The 20980-nt window shown below is 37.6% G+C and overlaps 1 pseudogene; it reads right to left on the minus strand.

Annotated features, from left to right (window-relative positions):
• Positions 1 to 602: 602 nt before the first annotated feature.
• LOC124514342 (40S ribosomal protein SA-like) lies at positions 603 to 17358 on the minus strand (annotated as a pseudogene).
• Between the last annotated feature and the right edge of the window lie 3622 nt (positions 17359 to 20980).

Raw genomic sequence — 20980 nt, forward strand, 5'->3', positions numbered from 1 at the left:
AGATCCCTTAATTGGATTTGCCTGTTATCCAATATTGCACACCACATCGCATGCTGTGCTTCAGTTCCCTACATGAATCAGTTAGAATCTTCCCATTTAGTCTAATGAACCCTAATTTCAGACAAAGGTAACTGTCACCTTTTGTTTCATCCTGTGCTTTTATTTTTCAAATACCAGAGCCGACCTCTGAACTCAATCTGCACTTGCCTATTGATGCATAAATATCTATAATATCACAGTAAATTAAATTCTATTTTAAAGGGTTTCTATTTAACAATCTGTCAGAACTTTCACAGTATTTGATTTCTGGTCTCCTTCGTCCAGTGACAGGTTTATCTCAATATGGCTTGATTAATGAAACCTTTTATTTGGTGTAAGCACACCTATTATTACCATAATCTCTTAATGCTTGCTTAGGCAACATTGAGGTCTGGTGGCAGGGACTCTCAAAACTTCTAGCTTCTTTAGCTCCACCAGAACATTGGGTGAGATTAACGGGCCAGGAGACTGATGCCCTCCTAATGGGAAGTATGGTAATGTTAGTGTCAGCTAAATGATATAGCACTCTGGCTCAGAGGCTTGGCCAAACTCCCTTTTAACCTCTAGGGTTTAAGAAATGTTTCGGACTTAGTGCCAACAAATCCGCCTTCCTCTCCGTTGCTACCTTGTCCTTGCATGTCAGTCATTGGGGGGCGTGGCTGACAGCTCCCTTGGTGGCCGGGAAATTGCAATGTGCACTGTGTAGCTGAAAACTGGGATGAAGTCTAAAATAAAAGAATATATTGAAAAAGAGTGTCTTAATGAAGCCAAGGGGCCAGGCACTAATAGCTCTTAAGAAATAGAAATGACTTTATGATGGATATTCCACAAGCAACCTTTACAGAAAAGAAGAGTGAAACTGAATTATGTTTTGTTCCTGACAAGTATTTACCTCGGAGAGAAGCTGCCATTACTGCCAGATTACCTCCTTCGCGTCCTACATGCTTCCAAAGCTCTGGGAAAAAAATATTTTGGATTTCACCTAGACTAAATGCTCTCACTCTGCTTTACTTGGCTATTAAATATTTAGTAACGTTAAAAGTGAGACATTGAAAATAATGTGAAACTTGTTTGTGCTGCAGAAATTGTCTTCTCTGCAGGTTTTTTCCTTTCTAATATTTTCTGCACTGGTAAAATGATAGGCTTCTGCCATATATTATACTGTGCCTTTATTTGTACCCCTGTCTGCCTCTAATACTTAAAACATCTCATACTTTTTTTTTTTCTTTTTCTTTTCAGTTTGTGGTCATTGTGGTTTTAAGTGCAATAAAATCCACCTGGAGAGTTTTGCTGTTTTTAACTTCCTGAGGTAGGAAAGACAACAAGGTAATATTGGTAAATATTACTCAAGGTCCTAACAATAATAAAATAAGATAAAAGAAACAAGTTTGTCTGTATTTAAAAAGAGCATTATGATTGCTAAAATTCTTTGTTCAGACGTGAATAATTAGACAGAAAATAACCCCTGAAAACGATAGAAAGTAGTATTTGTTTATCTAGTGACTGTATGAACTTGATTCTTCATTTGAGTTTACAATTTGTTATTAAAATATATATGCTTATGTAGACTTTAAAATGCAGAAGTTCTCTTTCTGGAGTTTCCATAATGAAAAGGAAAACACTGTAGAAAGTATTTCTTTTAAAGTGGTGACATGAGATTTTTATTATCAATTTAGCTTTAACTGGATTAATTATAGTATACTGCATAAATAAAGTATGGTTTAACTACTTTCAAAATTAGATAGATGTTTTAAGAATATCCATTCAATAAAATAAGGAAGCAGATAACCTGGTTCAATTTAAAATGATGCTGAAAGTCAATCAAATAATTATCAATTAACATAATTAATAATAAGGATCTTGTGTTCTGTTTGAAAACTATAGAACATTTTTCTTCATTAAAAATGTTCTTTTGCAAGAAAATATAGAGACCTTTCAATGAGATACTGAGTGGAGGATTATTATAATTCTCCAACATGTTTCTTAGTTTTTAGTTTATTTCACATCATGCTTTTTAACCTTCGACAACAAATATTGTTGTACCATGAAGACAGCAAATCCAAACAATTACATATGTAGTCCAAAGGCATACACAAGAAAATCAATATTTGACATCTTTGCAACTCCCTCTTTGCAGTAGCGTTCAATAGCTCTTATTCATTATACACTTATATCTCTTTCAGATTCGCCTTTGTCACTGGAAACCCATTTTTTTTTCTCCTTTGACTTCCACATAACTTCTTTGCCCTGTACTTTTACAGATGCCTTCTGGCTATAAATACTAATGAAATCTCTTTGCTTAATTCAATTTTGCTGGTACACTTACAGTTATGACCTAACTTTCCCACGAGAGAGACTGATTGAACATTCCACTACCTTATGGATGGGAGCAAACATTCTTACAGAACTGGACTGACAATTTCCATAATTATAGAATTCACAGCCTAATGACCTTAAAAAACAATAAAAAGATCTCTTGTTAATTCCATTTCTGTTACTGACATTCAAGATATTTCATTTTTCACGGGACAACAAATTTACTTTTTTATTTTCCAAAGAGCAGTCTATCCTTTCCCCCCAGATTAAATTTTCTGAATATTGAAGTATTCCATTGAATATTTAGCATTTCTTTGTCTTTTAAAAGTTAGAATATTTATGATCCTTAGAATGCGTTTGACTGATTTATAGCAATCAATTATAAGAGTACGTTTTCAAATAGCCCTTTTAAAAATGAAGAATAGAATAATTAAAAAGATCACAAGTCCTCCCTTGCATATAATTATTTCATTATTTCATTACAGTGCAGAAATTATTTTTGCTGACTGTGAGCAATTTTAATTGAGCGAGATCTGTGTTAATATACGATAGCAAGCAGTTCTTCCTAAGAAATAAGATCACTAATTGCCTAAATTTTTATTCAGTACAGTGAGTCTTATGAGTCACATTGCAATATAAACCTAATCACTAGGTAGAGTGGGTACAATACCTTTTCTGTAGTATAGATATCCTAAAAGCATAACCTGCCTGCTAATTTATTCTTTCAACAGGTTTATTGCCTTATTAAGCATTTGTTTTGTAGAAAAATTTTAACCTATCCAGTTATCACAAAAACTATGCTGATGAAACATTAAAATTCAGACTCAAAGTCTACTAAAGCTAGCACAAGTAAGCAAAGCTAAAACACAGCTTCTTTCATTCTTCTTAAATACCAAAATGCTCAGCACCCTAGCACATATTCTGGAAGCTTTTGGCTTTACAAATAAAGACTACTCTTCAGATATGGAAATCTTGAGTAGCAAGATAGCCTGCTATTAAGTGAAGTTAAATTAAATGTTAACAATAACTATATTCTTGCAAAAATTTAACATTCATCATAAATATTATAGTATCTTTGGCATATCTAAATATTTTATATGTATCTGAGATAGTTTCTTCCCAATAAATATTTTACATATGTTTTTTGTTATGAAAGAATGAATGAACAAATTGTAATAAAATTAATCAGAACACTATCTTAATAAAGAGACTGTTTTGATCAAACCCGAGTAAACATTTTAAAAAGTATATTTGTTTTTATGTATAGTTTAGTATTAAATATACTGTTGAAGGTTTAACTTAGACCTTAACCACTAAGTACTGTATTTGAGTGTATTCTTAGTTTATATATAATTTTTGAAAGTGGAAACAAAATATTGAAAAACTCAATGATATTTATGGGTAAATTAATTTATTCATTCAACAAATATTTAGTAAGCATTCTGTGTGCTAGATAGAATTCTAACATGCTAATACTACTTTCCCGCACCCTTCCAAAAGGAGTGCTAACATATTTGCCTTCTTTGCCTGCATTCAGGTATGTTTGCTGCTAAACGGAGAGGCTGACCAGATTTGTATTTAACCACCAATGTAGAAATCACAGAGTTGTTTACAATTCTAATTTGTAGATTCTAATATTTAATGTGTTAGCAGTGACTAAAACTTTTTGGAAATCTCTAAGAAATGAGTTACTATTGAGAAGAGAACAATTTTTTTATTTGGAACTTTATCACTGGAGGCCAAGAATTATGTGTGTTATGAAGTGTCAGATAAACTGTTGGCTATAGAAAGAGGCTTTCTTCTGGTGAAGAAGTTCCAGTGGGAGGGTGATGTGATCTAGAAGAATAAGAACTAGACTCTGCAGAGTCCTGGGTTCTGCTACCGCTTTCTGTGAACAAGCTGTAAGACTTTGGGCAAGTCTTGAAACCTTACTGGACCTTAGTTTCCAGATCTGGAAAATGTTAATGATAATCCTTTCTCTGCCTCCTCATAAGAATGCTGTCACGATTAAAATAGTAGCTTCCTCCTTTGTAAATTGAGAGTTGTAAATTAGAGCAATTCTTAACCGGGGCAGTCCAAGAATCCCCATGAAATTTTGCAGATTTGTATGTATATGTTCATTTGTACATCTTTCTGAGCATGAGGTCTGTAGCTTTTGTCAGATTCTCAAATTGGCAAGTGACCCAAAGAAGGTTAAGAAACACTGGATTTGAGAATCTCTAACATCCTTTCTACTCTTAAATTCAAATTTCATTCTCCCTCTCTGAATAATATATATGAAAGCACTTTGAAAGACTGCTAAACAAATGCAAAGTATCATTCTCCATCTCTCTTTATGGATGTAGCCTATGTAAAAGTCATAGCCTTACTTGAAAAGGTGATATTATATTATGTTGCATGGATTATTGAATAAACATATTGCCTGGGGGAAGTCCTCAAATACAAGGTTCCGTATTGGACCCCTAGGAGAATTAGAGTGTGTCACAGAGGTTCAGAGAAAATAGAAGGAAATCTAGGTGAGAGTGCAAAAATATTTTAACATAGATTTAGTGGAGTTTAGTGGGGAAGCTCTAAACTAGTAATTAAACTAGCATGAGGCTATTGATCTAGTTCTAGTCTGGATTTTGACACCTATAGCTGTGTCTCAATTTCTTCTACTCTAAAATGATTTTACTAATTCATACTTCACAGGATTTGGGGGAAATTAAGTTATTTAGTTAGATTAAATTACTTAGTATAGGTGAAAGTGTTTTTAGTCAACTGTACAGTGTTACAGAAAAGCAAAAGTTTTCTATTCAAAGGAGGAAATTCCCACTATTCAGGATTTCCTGATTATGGAGGGGAGTCACATTAGGGAGGGCACATTGGGTTAGACTACTCTTCACCAGTCAAAAAAACCTGCATAAGCAGAAAGTTGTGTTGTTGGTTTTTTTTTTTAATTTTAATTTTTTTTTTAATTTTTTTTTTCAACGTTTATTTATTTTTGGGACAGAGAGAGACAGAGCATGAACGGGGGAGGGGCAGAGAGAGAGGGAGACACAGAATCGGAAACAGGCTCCAGGCTCCGAGCCATCAGCCCAGAGCCCGACGCGGGGCTCGAACTCACGGACCGTGAGATCGTGACCTGGCTGAAGTCGGACGCTTAACCGACTGCGCCACCCAGGCGCCCCTTTTTTTTAATTTTTAAAACACGCTTATTTTTGAGAGAGAGCAAAAGCACAGGGGAGGTGCAGAGAGAGAGAGGGAGATAAAGGATCCAAAGTGAGCTGTACACGGACAGCAGATGTGGGGCTCAAACTCACGAACCATGAGATCATGACCTGAGCTGAAATCAGAAGTTTAACCGACTGAGCCACTCAGGTGCCCCGGAAGGTTTTTAATCTAAGCAATCATTGACATGGGTTTCAGTTTACCTCTTTTTTTTTTTTTTTTGGATTTGCATCAGAACGGAATGAAAAGAACATTTGGTTCTAGAACTTGTTTGCTTTCTTACTGAGAGTATGAGTTTGTAGGTAGAAATAGAGATGGGATTTCATGAATTTTTATATTCACAGCCCTATGCAGGTACTCAATGAAGTCAATTCCATTGAATGCCCTTGGGCTGGTTACTTTCTCTAAGCGATGTTTCCTCTATTTGTAGGGATAATAATAATTAAAAAAAATCCAGGCTACCATTTATTGAGTACTTTGTACCAAGTACGTTACATATGTTATTTTGTTTTAGCTTCACAGCAACCCTGTGAAATATATCCCCATTTAAAGATGAGGACTCTGAAGTTCACACAAGATAAGCGACTTAATACTAATAACATAACTGCCTTACAAATTTATTGGAAAGATAAAATTATGTAATGTACTTGATCATACTTTAAAAACTATTTAGGCTACATAAATGTAATGATGCTACTACTGCTTTTTGTTTTTTGATCCTTTTGTCAGTTGCTCTAGCTTCAAAGAGTTATACTTATCAGTAAACATCTCCCCATTGAATCAAGAGGGTTCTTTGACAGAAGATTTAAGGTACATTGTGTCCCAGAAATGCAGATTTGGTGATGGAAGAAAATGGTTTTTGCTAGGTTATTTTTTCTAATGTTTATTTATTTTTGACAGAGAGCAGGGGCGTGGGGTAGGAGCAGAGAGAGAGAGGGACAGAGGATCTGAAGTCCGCTATGTGCTGACAGCAGCAATCCTGATACGGGGCTAGAACTCATGAACCGTGAGATCATGACCCTGAGCCAAAGTGGGACGCTCAACCAACTAAGCCACCCAGGTGCCCCTATTCCTAGGTTGTTTTTGATTGTGACACACCTATTGTGTCACCAAATAGCTGCTGCTGGGAGCTGAAAGAGAGAAGGAAGAAGCAGAACCATGAATGGTTGATGAATAAGACCCTTTGTAAATATTTTGCCTGGAGCTCCCCCCACCTCCTCACTATTCAAATAGATTAAGATCATAAAAACCAAGACATTCAGACCTAAAGCTAAGATTCAAGGTTGGAGTATCATCAATTTTAACTGGTGAGTGTAAAACTAGTAATCTTTGTGGGACCAAGGCTGTGAGTTTGCTCTGAATATCTTGTTTTTGTGGAGCTGAGATTCATATTCACTATAAATATGCAACATTGAAATACTTTAAAGCTTCATAACATAACAAACACAGACTTATAATTATAGAAAGGCACTAACTACCAGCCTGTCATTAGAGGAAGGAGTGGTAAAGTCAGGTTAGAGGAAAACTGTTGATTACCAAGGAGAGTTACCTTTTATTTCTGACAACTTATTTCTCCTTGTTTTTAAAAATACCTTTTTATGAAACAATTTGATTTTGTGCAATTTTTTTCTACTTAAAAAATTTATTAGGCGACCTGGTAGAAGAATTTGATCCTTTATTGCACCTCTACACATTCACTAATAATGATGGAAGATTTTTTGGTTGTCTAGTTTATCTGAGAGAGAAATGAGACACACCATAAGAGAGGGTGGGGAATCTGGGCTCAGTGCCCAGGATTTTTCTTTGCTATTTGGATCACTGTGTTTGCTAGAATATTTAATTAATCCCACTCTTGGAGTAATGCTTATTGCTGATGGCCATTGCTGAACTGAAATATTAAACCATATGTAATATATCTCCAATAAAATTTAGATTTAAAAGCCCTAAATGATGTATGTATTTGACAGTCCTTAATGAAAACTGACTAAAGGAATTTCAGAGAATGGATAGGCTTAACAGTAACTTCTTTTCATTCATGTGGAAGCAAGTTCAGGATTATAAAATTAAACATAGGGAATTAGCGCAATATTTGGAGTAGGATTGTACCAATTCTTGAATATATAGGTTGTTGTTGTTGTTTAAGTTTTGGCTCTTCTCCCATATCTCTGGTGAAGGCCTTTCCTGAAGTTCTTTAAGACCAGTTCTTTTTGGAGTACATTTTACCCATAGTTAGACCATCAGGGGATTCTCTGATAATTCTCTTTTGAGTAATTCAATACATGGCATGATTTTCTCTTATTATTGAACCGATGCCTCAGCAAAGGGTTAGAGGAATTCTGCTGTTTGTAGCAAAAATCTTGTGCCAAGAGCATTAACCTTGAAGTTCTATACACTTTGCAGGTCAGGCAATTACCACAGTTATCCTATTTACTTATTTAAGGATGTGGCAAGAAGAGCTTCCAAAAAATGGACTGATAAATGTGAGTGGAGGGGAAAAAATCAATTTCTTTTTTTGAAAGGATAGATCCAGAATTGTAATGATGGAAAGAATTCTAAGATTCAGTTAAAATGTCTCTTGAACAGGTCAGGACAAATAGCCTGACGTATTGGAGTATGCCTGTGCAGTCAAGAGGGATAGAATGCTTGAAATGAGACAGTACTTAAGAATTTGATCAAATCCATTGGTCTTCAAACTTTGTAAAGGCTTGAGTTCCTTTATTCAAACAAAATCTCATATACTTAGTATGTAAAACAGGTTTAAGGGGAGCTATTCTCCTTGAAGCTGAAGAGGTCGCACCTGTTCATATGCTTTGCCTTCTTCCTTCCTTCTGAACTTTGAAAATCAGTCATCTAATCCAACTCTCTCATTTGACAAATATGAACATTCATTTCCAAGAGGAGTGAAGTGATTTGTCCAAGGTTGTATAATAAAAAAGTGTCAGGGTTGATTCTCAGACCAGTGCTCTGCTCTATTATGTAACTTTGTACTTGAGACACTCTGCTTCTTGCTTGGAACTTGGGGAAGAGAGCAATTAGGGAATACTAGATAAAATACTAGGGAATACTAGGGAAAAGTAATATGATTGTGAAGACAAGTGGATAACATGGGTCACAAATACTGTTCTCTGAGCCTAGAGCTCAACCATCCGTAGGACAGCTATTTGTTGATTGTCTGTTATGTACAAGGAATGGCTTGAGGCTACAAGGAAGTGCAAGATTCCACAATAAAAGAAGAAATAATGTCTTTACTATTCTTTGCCTTATATTTTCTCCTTAAAAATGTGAACAAAGTGATGGGATGCCTGGGTGGCTCAGTCAGTTAAGCCTCAGACTTAGGTCATGATCTCGCGGTTCGTGAGTTAAAGCCCCACATCCGGCTCTCTGGTGTCAGTGCAGAGACCACTTTAGATCCTCTGTCCCTCTGTCTCTCTCTGCTCCTCCCCTGCTTGTGTTCTCTTTCTCTCTCTCAAAAAATAAATAAACATTAAAAAAATAAATAAGAATGTGAACAAAGTGATAATTTAGAGAATACATATCAGATATTCACCACATAAGCATAGACTGTGGAGACAGACCACATGGTTTGGAAGTCTGTCCCCGACACTTACCTTGGGCAAATTACTTAACTTCTCAGTACTTCGGTTTTCTCATCTGTAAAGTAGGAATAATAAATTACCTGCATCATAGAATTGTGAGGGTGAAATATGTACTTACATATAACTTAGAAAGTACTTGGCACCTAGTAAATACTAGGTGAATCTTAGTTATGATTATCATATCTTATGTCACTCAGAACGACAATTTAAGGGTCTCCTCTCAGTCAGTGTTTTGGTTTTGTACTTCTTATGCATATTATTAAAGAAATAATATGGGGGGCGCCTGGGTGGCTCAGTCGGTTAAGCGTCCGACTTCAGCCAGGTCACGATCCCGCGGTCCGTGAGTTCGAGCCCCATGTCGGGCTCTGGGCTGATGGCTCAGAGCCTGGAGCCTGTTTCCGATTCTGTGTCTCCCTCTGTCTCTGCCCCTCGCCCGTTCATGCTCTGTCTCTCTCTGTCCCAAAAATAAATAAACGTTGAAAAAAAAATTTAAAGAAATAATATGGAAATTATATTCTGAATATCTAAGTTACCAAAGCATTATCAATTCAATTTGGTAATCTTCATTTCTTATTTTATGCAGTGGTGTGTTTAATGCTATGTACTTGTCTTAGTAATTTTGGGCTACTATAACAAAGTACCATAGACAGGGTGGCCTGTAAACAACAGAAATTTATTTCTCACAGTCTGGAGGTTGGAAGTCCAAGATTAGAGTTCTGGCATGAATCCTTGTGAGGGCCCTCTTCTGGGTTGCAGACTGCCAGCTTCTCATTGTACCTGACATGGAGGAAAGAGCAGAGAGATGGAACAAGTTCTTGTGTCTATTCTTCTAAGGGTGCTAATCCTACTCATGAGGACTTTACTCTCATGACCCAGTTACCTCTCGAAGGCCCCTCCTCCTAATACAATCACATTGGGGGTTTAGGATTTCAGCGTATGAATTTGGGGGGAACACAATCATTCCATTTATAATAATGCTTTAAGTTTAATGATAGTTCTTATACTATATATACTACATGCAGTATGATATACTTCACTTATTCATGACTCCTAAGATGCTTTGTACATCTTAAAAGGGAATCTTGATAATTAGAAATATATGGCACTTGCCAGTGATAACCTTGTACATTACTTATTCTTTTCAATACATATGCTATCTTCTCAGATAAAAAGTAATACTGTGGGCATGGACAAGGTCATATGTTTCTCTTCATGTTTCTAGAGTGTAGCCTTGTTCCTTGCACACAGAAGGCAATCAACAGATGTTTGCTATGTCATGAGTTCTGCTGTTAATGACATCTCTTCTCAATTTTAGTTTTTCTTTTTCTAATTTTAAACTGTCAGCCTAATTATAATATCTTTTATACTAATTTTTCTTTGTTCCACTGGATCTGAGGTTCATAAATTTGTTGAACCATGAATAAAAGCAAAAAGCTAGCACATGTAGGTAAGAGCCATATGCATTGCTTTAATGAATAGTCATAGTGACATATGGAGGAGGACTGCCCGATTAATTATTGGATTTGATGGAGTTGCTGCCTGCCTGAATGAGTTAGTCCAGGGGCCAATTTATAGTGGCAAAATTCTGTGATGGGCTGGTCTGACCGATAAACAAAGTAAATAAATGAACCAAGTTGACTCAGTAGCCCAGATAATTTGCTAGATTAGCATGAAAATATTATATTGCTTCTTAACAAGAAGATTTGCCTACATTTTGGAATTATGTAGAATTTCATGGTGAGATCCCATTTACATGTGTTTTCAATAACTTAAAAATTTTTTAATGTTTATTTATTTTTGAGACAGAAAGAGACAGATCATGAGCAGGGAAGGGGCAGAGAGAGAAGGAGACACAGAATCCGAAACAGGCTCCAGGCTCTGAGCTGTCAACACAGAGCCCAACGCAGGACTCGAACTCACAAACCATGAGGTCGTGACCTGAGCCGAAGTCAGACACTTAGGTCTGAACCACTCAGGTGCCCCGTGTTTTCAATAATTTAATAAATTTCTTCAACACATATAAACAGAATGTTTTAGTTCTTTAGAACCAATGGTGTGAATTGTCAGTCATGTTAATAGTCAAATAAACAGGTGTTTTTTAGACTTTTTTTTGACTTTTTAAAGTAGTGAAAACCATGAGTACTAGGGAAAACAAATTAAAATTCCACAGGATATAAATTGAAAAGTGTTTTCTTCCTGCCACTGCTAACTCCCTTGTACTTCTTTCCTAACAATAAACAGTGTTACACATTAAAAAAATACTCTTCCATGAGGGTTGATGGGGGTGGGAGGGAGGGGAGGGTGGGTGATGGGTATTGAAGAAGGCATCTTTTGGGATGAGCACTGGGTGTTGTATGGAAACCAACATGACAATAAATTTCATATATTAAAATAAAAATACTCTTCCAGGGGCTCCTGGGTGGCTTAGTCAGTTAAGCGTCGGACTCTTGATTTTGGCTCAGGTCATGATCTCATGGTTCATGAATTCAGCCCCAAGTTGGGCTCTGTGTTGAGCATGGAGCCTGCTTGGAATACTCTCTCTCCTCTCCCCTGCTTGCTCTCTGTATCTTTCTCAAAAAAAAAAAAAAACAAAAAAAAAACAAAAAAACTTAAAAAAATAAAGTAAAAAATAAAAAAGAATTCTTCCAGATATTTTTTGTGTATTTACGCAAGCAGGATTATATTTACCTATATTCTTACAATATGCTTTGTCCCCTTAACAACATATCATAGACTTCTTCCCATATCAGAACATATAGATCTACCTCATTAAAAAATAATTGTGTAATATTCATCTCTATGAATGTATCAAAAGTTAACAACTTCATGTTAATGGACAGTGTTTTGCCATTACAATCAATGCTTCAGTGATCATCTTTTTTTTAATTTTAGTTTTAATTAATTTTTTAAAAATTTACATCCAAATTAGTTAGCATATAGTGCAACAATAATTTCAGGAGTAGATTCCTTAATGCCCCTTACCCATTTAGCCCATCCCCCCTCCCACAACCCCTCCAGTAACCCTCTGTTTGTTCTCCATATTTAAGAGTCTCTTATGTTTTGTCCTCCTCCCTGTTTTTATATTATTTTTGTTTCCCAGTGATCATCCTTTAAATAACATCTCTGTGTGCTGGTGAGATTTATCTGTAGGATAAATTTCTTGAAGTACAATTGGGCAGAAAGAAAGTACATTTGGGGCGCCTGGGTGGCTCAGTCAGTTGAGTGTCCAAATCTTGATTTCGGCTCAGGTCATGATCCCAGGGTTGTAGGATCGAGCCCCATGTTGGGCTCTGCACTGACAGCGAGGAGCCTGCTTGGAGCTTTCTCTCCCTCTCCCTCTGCCCCTGCCCTGTGCTCGCTCTCTCTCTCTCTCTCTCTCAAAACAAATAAATAAACTTTTAAAAAGTGCATTTGAATTTTAAATAGATATTGCCAACTCAAAATAATACATAAAAATGTCTGTTTCCGTATTTGATGTTTTGCTAACAGTTTGTTTAAAAATTTTTATCTTTTAATAGGCATTTAGTTTTTCTGCTGCTCATTATTTCTGCTACCCAAATGTCTTTGGAGAACTATCTCTTTCCCACGTAGTTGATGGGATTCCATTAGGAATAGGCCAGGTGACTCAGTTCTGGCAATGAAGAGCATCAGTTCTTCCTGATAACTAATGACTTGTTTTTTTTAATGCCTTTATTTTTTACAGTTTTATTGAGATATAATTGACGAAATTGTATGTATCTAAAAGGTATAGTGTGGTGACTTGCTCGACATATGTATTGTGTAATGATTATGGCAATCAAGTTAGTTAACACATCCTCACCTCACATAGTTACTCTTCCTAATAACATTGTTGTCTAGAGGAGGAAGAGCATGACCTAAGTTGTTCCAATGCCCAAAACTCATATGGGAGCACCAGAAGGAGGCACTCTTTTGCTGGACTGAAACCTGGGAGAATGTAGGCATGAGTTGCTGGCTGGTGCATTGCCTTCTTGTTGCATACCAGTGAAGTTGAAACAACAGTGAAGTGTGGTGGAGCATACAGCTGAGAAATTGAGGCAGATGGTGCCTTCTAGATCAAGTTTAGATGAAAGTCAGAAAAATCTACCTCTACACATTCACAAGTGCATGGGGACATTTGCCCTAAATTTTGACTTTTTTCTTAATGATGATTGTCAGGAAATATGTTCTCTTTGGCACCTGTTTCTCTATCCCAGCCTGTTTTGTTGTTGTTGTTGCTGTTGTTGTTGTTGTTTGTTTTAACTGCCTATACCCTAGAAGTGAGTCTGTGTGACATTAGACTTACCACTCTTTTCTCTCTGGGCCTGTTTTCCTCATTCAAAAAAAGCAATGGGAAGTAGAGGGTAGGCATGATCTAAGGTAACTTTCAGCTCTGCCATTCTGGTTCAACTGTGTTTCTCTGGATTCTGATCCTATAGGTGCCCAGGAGAGTATCTAGTCTGGTTGTTTTTCTTCAGGTGTCTTAGCTTTAATTTGAGTGCCAGCTTCCAGCCTTACCTGTTTCAGTTCTGCTCCTGCTGCTGTTCCCTGGCTTTCTAGAACATCCCAGTACAGAGAGTAAAAGTGAAGTCTCAAGACCAGCCAGGCTCCTGGCTTCATGTCATAGCTCTACCACTTATTGGTCATATGACCTTGGTCAAAGTACTTCACTTTTCCATACCTCAACTTCCTCCTCTTTATAAAGGTTCTTGTTAGTGTTAAGGGGATTTTAGATGTAATACTTTCTCAGTCTGTCTTTTTTTAAGTTTATTTATTTATTTTGAGGCAGAGGGCACAAGTGGGGGAGGAGCAGAGAGAGGAGACAGAGAATCCCAAGCAGGCTCTGTGCTGTCAGTGCAGAGCCTGACACGGGGCTCAATCTCACAAACAGTGAGATCGTGACCTGAGCCAAAATCAAGAGTCTGATACTTAACTGACTGAGCCACTCAGGCACCCCAATACTTTCTCAACATCCAAATACTTTATCACAACACCCAAATCTAATTCAGGTTCTGGTACATTTTATGTTCTTAAAACTCAATTCTTTTTTGCAAAGTACTTCACATTAGCAAGTTGAGTAATTCACATTGGCAGATACAAAAACAACAGTGAAGTCCAAAGAGATTGAAATGACTTGCTTAAAATCACACTGAGAGTAAATGACAGAGTCAGGATTCAAAATCAGATTTATTGGCTCCAAATCTCTGTGCTTCTCACTATTCTCAGCAGTGATAACCCATATCTTATTTATTGGAGGACTTTAATACTCTCCTGATGCTTATGGAGATGTCCATCCTCCACCTTGGAATCTGGTTGGCTTGTTCTTTCTCAGGCAGGCATGTCTTAATGGGTTTCCTCTTCTAAACCCACCCATTCTGTTAGATAATCAAATAAAAATGTATCCTCACCTTCCCCAGAAAGAATTAGGACTAGTATTAAATCTGGACACTACTGTACTTTCAGAGCCTTTGTTTTCCAAGGCAAAATGGTTAGTGGAAAGCTAACTGGGTCTAGTTCTGATCCATTAATTCTTTCCTTTAGTAATTGTATGGCCTTGGCCAACTCAATTAATTTCTCTGGGCCTCAGTTTCTTTTATTTGTCAAGTAAGGATAATAATGTTACTAATATCTGCTTTATAAGATAACTGTGATGCTGGAGGTAAAGTATGGTAAGTGCTTGGTTATAGTACACATTCAATAAGTCACTGTTATTGTCAACAATAGTTACTTCAGCTTGTGGGAGACTGAGCTGTTATGGCCCTAAAGAGATTTGATATTATTTGGGGGCTACTCTCTGAGTATATAGTCTTTCAGTTGTGTTTGGGAGAGGATGGGGGAAGAGAGTAGTCTGGTGAGAAGGGCACACATTTTGGATTTAGGTAGTTCTATATTTGGATCTGATTGTGGCAGTTACCAGTTGTGCAAACAGGCAGGTTATTTAATCACTTTGAGCTGCAACCTCTTCATTTGAAAACCAGGGAAAATAATGCCAATTTCACAGAGGCTATTGAAGCAACTGAAATAGCATATGTAAAGCATGGCAGTGATTTTAAAAATTATTTGTCCTTAAAAAAATAAAAAAATAAAAAATAAAAAATAATAAAAATATTTGTCCTCCATAAGGCATTGTTAAAGAATGTCCCAACATTATATGTCATTGTGTTCCTCTTTGTGCTATTAGCACTTAGTGCTGCTATCACGTGGTAGGAACTAAAAAAATATTTGCTGAGCTCTCTAAAGCTCTCTAATAAAATCTTTGAAAAAGAAAAAAAAGTATTTGTTGAACTGAATGGGCCCTTGAGTTGAACAGTAAAAACATTTTACACCCAAAGTTGTTTTTTTTTTTTTTTTTTTTTTTTTTAAGAAACTGATATTTATTTTCTATCCACCTTATTTCCACATTCTGTTTTGGAGCCTGTAGAAGAATTGCTTAACACCACCCAGTGTTGTTCTTACCCATTCAATGGTCTGAGAATGAGAGCTGCAGACCAGTCTTCAGTGGCAGACTATGGGCTCTGGTCTGCAGTATGGAACTGCCGGATGGGCACAGAGGCCACCTGCGTGCCTTCAGGCCAGTCTGCAACCTGAGCTCGATAGCAGTAAACTCAAGCAGTTTGCTTGGGCTAGAGATGTCCATTCACCCTGAAATTCCTCCTTGGTCATGGCCTTTTCAGCAGTGGCCTGCTCTTTCTTTTCTATTTCTTTAGAATCTCTGTAGAAATAGATCAGGCATGATCTCCCATGGGTGTGCATGAGGGATGGTGGCACAGGTGCACAGAACTTCCCGCACCATCATGTACCACACGAGCCCCACTGAGCTCCCTTGTTGTTGCACAGGATGGCAATGTGCACATAGCATGGGGGAGAGTCTGTGATACACAGAGCAGTGGTTGGCAGGTTAACATAAGATGCCTCCATGGGAGGCTGGTGGTCAGCCCTGGCCTCAGTAACCACCAGAAGATGTGGTTCTTGGAAGTCTGCCTGGATCTGGTTATTGAAAGTTCTGGGAGTGAAGTACCCAGCAGTAGGAGTGGCTACAGTGGCACCAGCAAAATTCAGGACAGCCCACTGGCCAGTGTTCCTGGAGGCCGTGACACTGACACCAACTGGGTTTTCAATGGCAACAATGGCACAAGCCATCAGTGGAAGCTTCTTCCAGGTCCCCTTCAGATTTATGATGTAGATGCCATCACTTTAACTTTTGTAGATGTACTGTTCCATTTGGAAGTCAGAGTTGGTGCCACCTAAGTAGGTTCCTGCTGCAAGGAATTTAGGGATATCCTCTTCCTTCATTTGTAGGACATCAGAGGCTCTGGGCACTGTAAAAGTTTCCCTTTAAGTTATTATGGGACCCTATGACCACACCATGTGGACCCCTGTCTGGGTGGTACAGAGTGGCATACCTAAAGTTTGATCACTGATACGCTCACTCTTCTGTGGCTGGAAATCCTAAAAAAAAGATAAAATGTTAAGGGAGTTATTATGCTGAGTAAAACACCCAGGCTTAGGAACTAGTGTGCATAAGACCTCAAATTTCTTTCTGGCTCTCAATATGAGAGTCATGATTGTTTCCCTTGCGTCATCCTCTGCATGTGGCTTTTCATCTTACATTCTGGTTTTGCTCCAGGAGACTACACTGTCTTATGCCAGGAACCTGATGAAAGGTCACACTCAGAATGGCCAGGCTGGGAAGAGCTCACTTAACAGCATAGGTCTCTAACTACATTCTCTAGTGCTCTACCTCAGTGAGGTAAAAGTAAGAATGAAAAATTCCAAAGAAGCCTAAAATTTAGATTTTGTCCTGAGAGTATAACTGGAAAGTTTTTTGTTCTGAGTTGTGTAACCAGGAATGGGTGAGTTTCTGTCATTTCCCCACCAAATAAAAAGGAATTTATGACGAATCATTGTTAAATACAGTGATGTGGACTTATTCTTTCCAGCTTAGTGTGACCCATCCCAACCTTTTACAGCCAGTTTCTTTAAAGACAGCATGAGAAACCTCAGTGTCCTCTGGAGGTGTTTGTAAATGGATGCCAGCCCAGCCTTTATTACACTGGGTTTATACATCATATAATTGCCCATCTTGATATACCTCTTTCAGACTCTGCTTGAGCAAGGGCAAAATGAGTTGAGGATTGTCTTTTGCTGCAAATCCTGATCTTTGGTATTTTTTGGTTGACAGTGCTTTATCTTTTTCCATGTTGTCCTTGGATTTCTTGAAGTTTCTCTTTTTTTCAGTCTTTTTTTTTTTAAATCTACATACATTATGTCAACTTAGGTTGTTATTCACCTAAATTCAATTCAAAGTACCATGGCAAAAATTTACTGAGCACTTGTTCTATATAAAGCATGATGGAGCTGTTTTTTTAAAGCTTCAACACAGAGTCTTTAGAGCTGTGGGATCCAATAGGGTAGCTATTATTGACATGTGGCTATTTAAACTTAAATTAATTAAAATTAAATGAAATAAAGATTTTATTTCCTCAGTTTACTAGCCATATTTCAAGTGCTTCATAGCCAAATATGGCTAGTGACTACTGTATTGGGCATCACAGAGAATGTTTTCATCATTATGGAAAGTTCTCTTGGACAGTGCTGTTATTATAGAGTTTCAGTTATATAGGACTTCAACTCACTACTTGTCTTTCATTTATGAGATAGTCAAAAACTCATATCTTTCAATGAGAATGTTTTTTAGCAATTCAAATAACACTTATTGAATTTTACTGTTAGGTACTATGGGAGATAAAAGGAAAAATAAAATATGTTTCTTGTCCTCAAGGAACTTAAAAAACATATATGTATCTTAAATTTAATGTTTTTTTAAATGTTTATTTATTTTTGAGAGAGAGAGTGAGCAAGTGATCATGAGTGGGGAGGGACAGAGAGTGAGGGAGACAGAGGATCCAAAGCAGGCTTTGTGTTGACAGCAGACGGCCCTATATGAGGTTCGAATTCACAAACTGTGAGATCATGACCTGAGCTGAAGTTGGACACTTAACCAATTGAGCCACCCAGGTGCCCCAGTAACTTAAAATATATGGAGGAAAACTGGCACATAACACAACTAATGAGATTAATAGGGTAGGATATGCAAAGTGATGTAGTAGAGGCATAATCAAAGTACAATGGACTCGTTTGAGGAGGGATTTCTTTTTTTTTATCATTTAAAAAAATTTATTTATTTATTTTGAGAGAGACTGAGAGTGAGGGAGAGGCAGAGAGAGAGAGAGAGAGAGAGAGAGAGAGAATCCCAAGCAGGCTCCACATTATCAGCATAGAGCCCCACTTGGGGTTTGAGCTCATGACCCGTGAGATCATGACTTGAGCCGAGATCAAGAGTCCATGCTCAACCAGCTGAGCCACCCAGGTGCCTCTGCATTAGAATCTTCATTTGAAAGGGGGCCTTTAGAAAGGAAAGGGCATCAGGAAGGCAGAAAGTCATTTTAGGTGGCAAGGGAAGAATATGAGTAAAGACATGGAATAGGGAAAGCAGTTTTGTCTAAGGCAGGTAATATGGCATAGAGATTAAGAACATAGCCTCTGGGGACAACCTGTCTGGGCTCAAAAACCTGGCTTTACTTCTTTTTAACAAGTAGATTCATCTTTCTAAGTCTGTTTCTTCATCTGTAAAATGGAGCTAATAGTAAAATAGTAGCTATCTAACAGAGAATTTGTAAGGATTCAATAAGATACTGTTTTTGGAGACTTGGCACAGTGCCTGGCTTATATCAGACCACTAGGGGAGGAACTGGGGGAAAGTGAGTTTGCAAATAACAGAGTCTGCCAACAATGGCTGAATTTAGTGGCTGAAATAAGATAGAAGATAATTTCCCTTTCAGTTAAAAATCTAGAGGTAGGCAATCCAGAATTGATAGGTTGGCTCTCTTCCACAAAGTCATCAAGGACCTAGTTCCTTCTAACTTTCTGGTACACCATCACTAGGGCGTGGCCCTTGTCATCAAAGTCCAGGATGGAACTTTAGTCATGATATTCATGTCCCAATCAGCAAAATAAGTAGGCATCCTTTGTCTCTTATGGTTCCCAGAAGTTGAAACCTGACATTTCCACTTGCATATCATTGGCATGAATTCAGTCACATGGCCACATCTAGCTGCAGGGAAACTGGGAAACGTCTTTTTTCTGGGTGGCCTTTTTACCAGCTAAAATTTTTATTACTAATAGAAGAGGGGAAATGGATATTGGAGGATATTATCAGTCTCTGTTACAAAGAGGGACAAGAATGAAGCCAGATGACAGAGATCTTCTATGCAGTCTAAGGAGTTTGTACTTTTATTGCTTTGGCTCTGTGGAGCTACTGATACTCTCCACATAGGGAATTAATACAATTAGAGGCTGTTCATGTAATGGACTTGGACGTGGTTCCTCAAATCAGCAATACTCACCCCAGAAATACTCAGATACTTGCAAGAACAGTTACTCTCAATTAAAAAAAAAATTCCCCTTGAGCTTCTAACAGTCTTTCCCATTCTCCTTCCTCTTTAAGGAAGGAATGAGGTAACCTGAGGGGAGGAAATGTGAGAAGGCAATCCTTCCACCTGGCAGCTCTCTTTTAGACTTCCTCCAGTGCATCATTGGCGCTCTCAAAATGTGCTGAGAATGGAAATCAGTTCTTTATATGGGCAGGTGCCAAGCAAAGGGAATTGGTATCTTATTATCAGGATATCGTGCTCTTTCTCTGAGTACTTTGTGGTTACCCTAGACACTGCACTGTTGATGGGGTACCCGACTAGATTCTAAGCAGCTTGAGGACAGAATTCAGGTATTGAGTCCATATCTTCTGCATTTAACACAGTGCCTAGTGTAAAGCATGCATAAAATTGTCAGATGTCTGGATAAATGCTGAGTCTGTAAATGCTGCCTAGGATAGTGTTGGCTTTAAAGCAGTTGTACCAGGGCTTAAATCCTCATACTGAGTCTGTGGTGAAAGCATCTCAGGCAAAGGCTAAGAAAAGATTTATGTAAGGTGAAGACATAATTGTGTCCACTTGGAGTGTGGTTCTGCTCGGAATGCACTGGATAGTGAAACAATGAGATCAGGTCAAATAATTTGTGTTAAATTCTGAAGCCTGTCTTTTCTTAGTCTTTAATATTCTAGGCACTACTTTACTAAGACAATAAAAATATACTGAATTTGTGTGTTTACAAAATATATCTTGAGGTAAGCCCCTCCAAAAATGTTTTTATTTATTATTTATTTTTTTAAGTAATCTTTTTGCCTAATGTGGGGCTCAAATTCATGACCCCGAGATCAAGAGCACATACTCTACCTACTGAGCCAGCCAGGCACCCCCAAAAAGATTTGTTTTTGATGTTTATTTATTTTTGAGAGAGAGAGAGGGAAAAATAGAGCAAGCAAGGGTGGGGCAGAGAGAGAGGGAGACAGAGGATCAGAAGTGGGTTCTGTGCTGACAGCAGAGAGCCCAATGTGGGGTCCAAACTTAGGAGCCATGAGATCATGACCTGAGGCGAAGTCAGACACTTAACTGGCTGAGCCACCCAGGCACCCCCCCACCAAAGATTTTTAAATCAACAAATATTTACTAAGTATGTGTAAAGCATTATGGTAAGGGCCAGAAGGAATAAAACTTACAAAGAACCAATCCTTGCTTTCAAGGAATTTACAATCAACAAACACTGTGCTAGGTTGTAGGAATCTAAGTATGGTTGACTAGACTCCTACTCACATGGGACTTACAATATGTTATGAAAAACAGACAGATAAACAGATGACTGCCTGTACTGTGATTTAGTGTTTGAACCTTTCTCAGAGCCAAATATACATATTTTGGTAAAAATCT

Source organism: Lynx rufus, unplaced genomic scaffold, assembly GCF_022079265.1.
Source record: "Lynx rufus isolate CCGP_SWC_20201006 ecotype Redwood Valley unplaced genomic scaffold, mLynRuf1.p SCAF_2, whole genome shotgun sequence".
NCBI classification, from domain to species: Eukaryota; Metazoa; Chordata; class Mammalia; order Carnivora; family Felidae; genus Lynx; species Lynx rufus.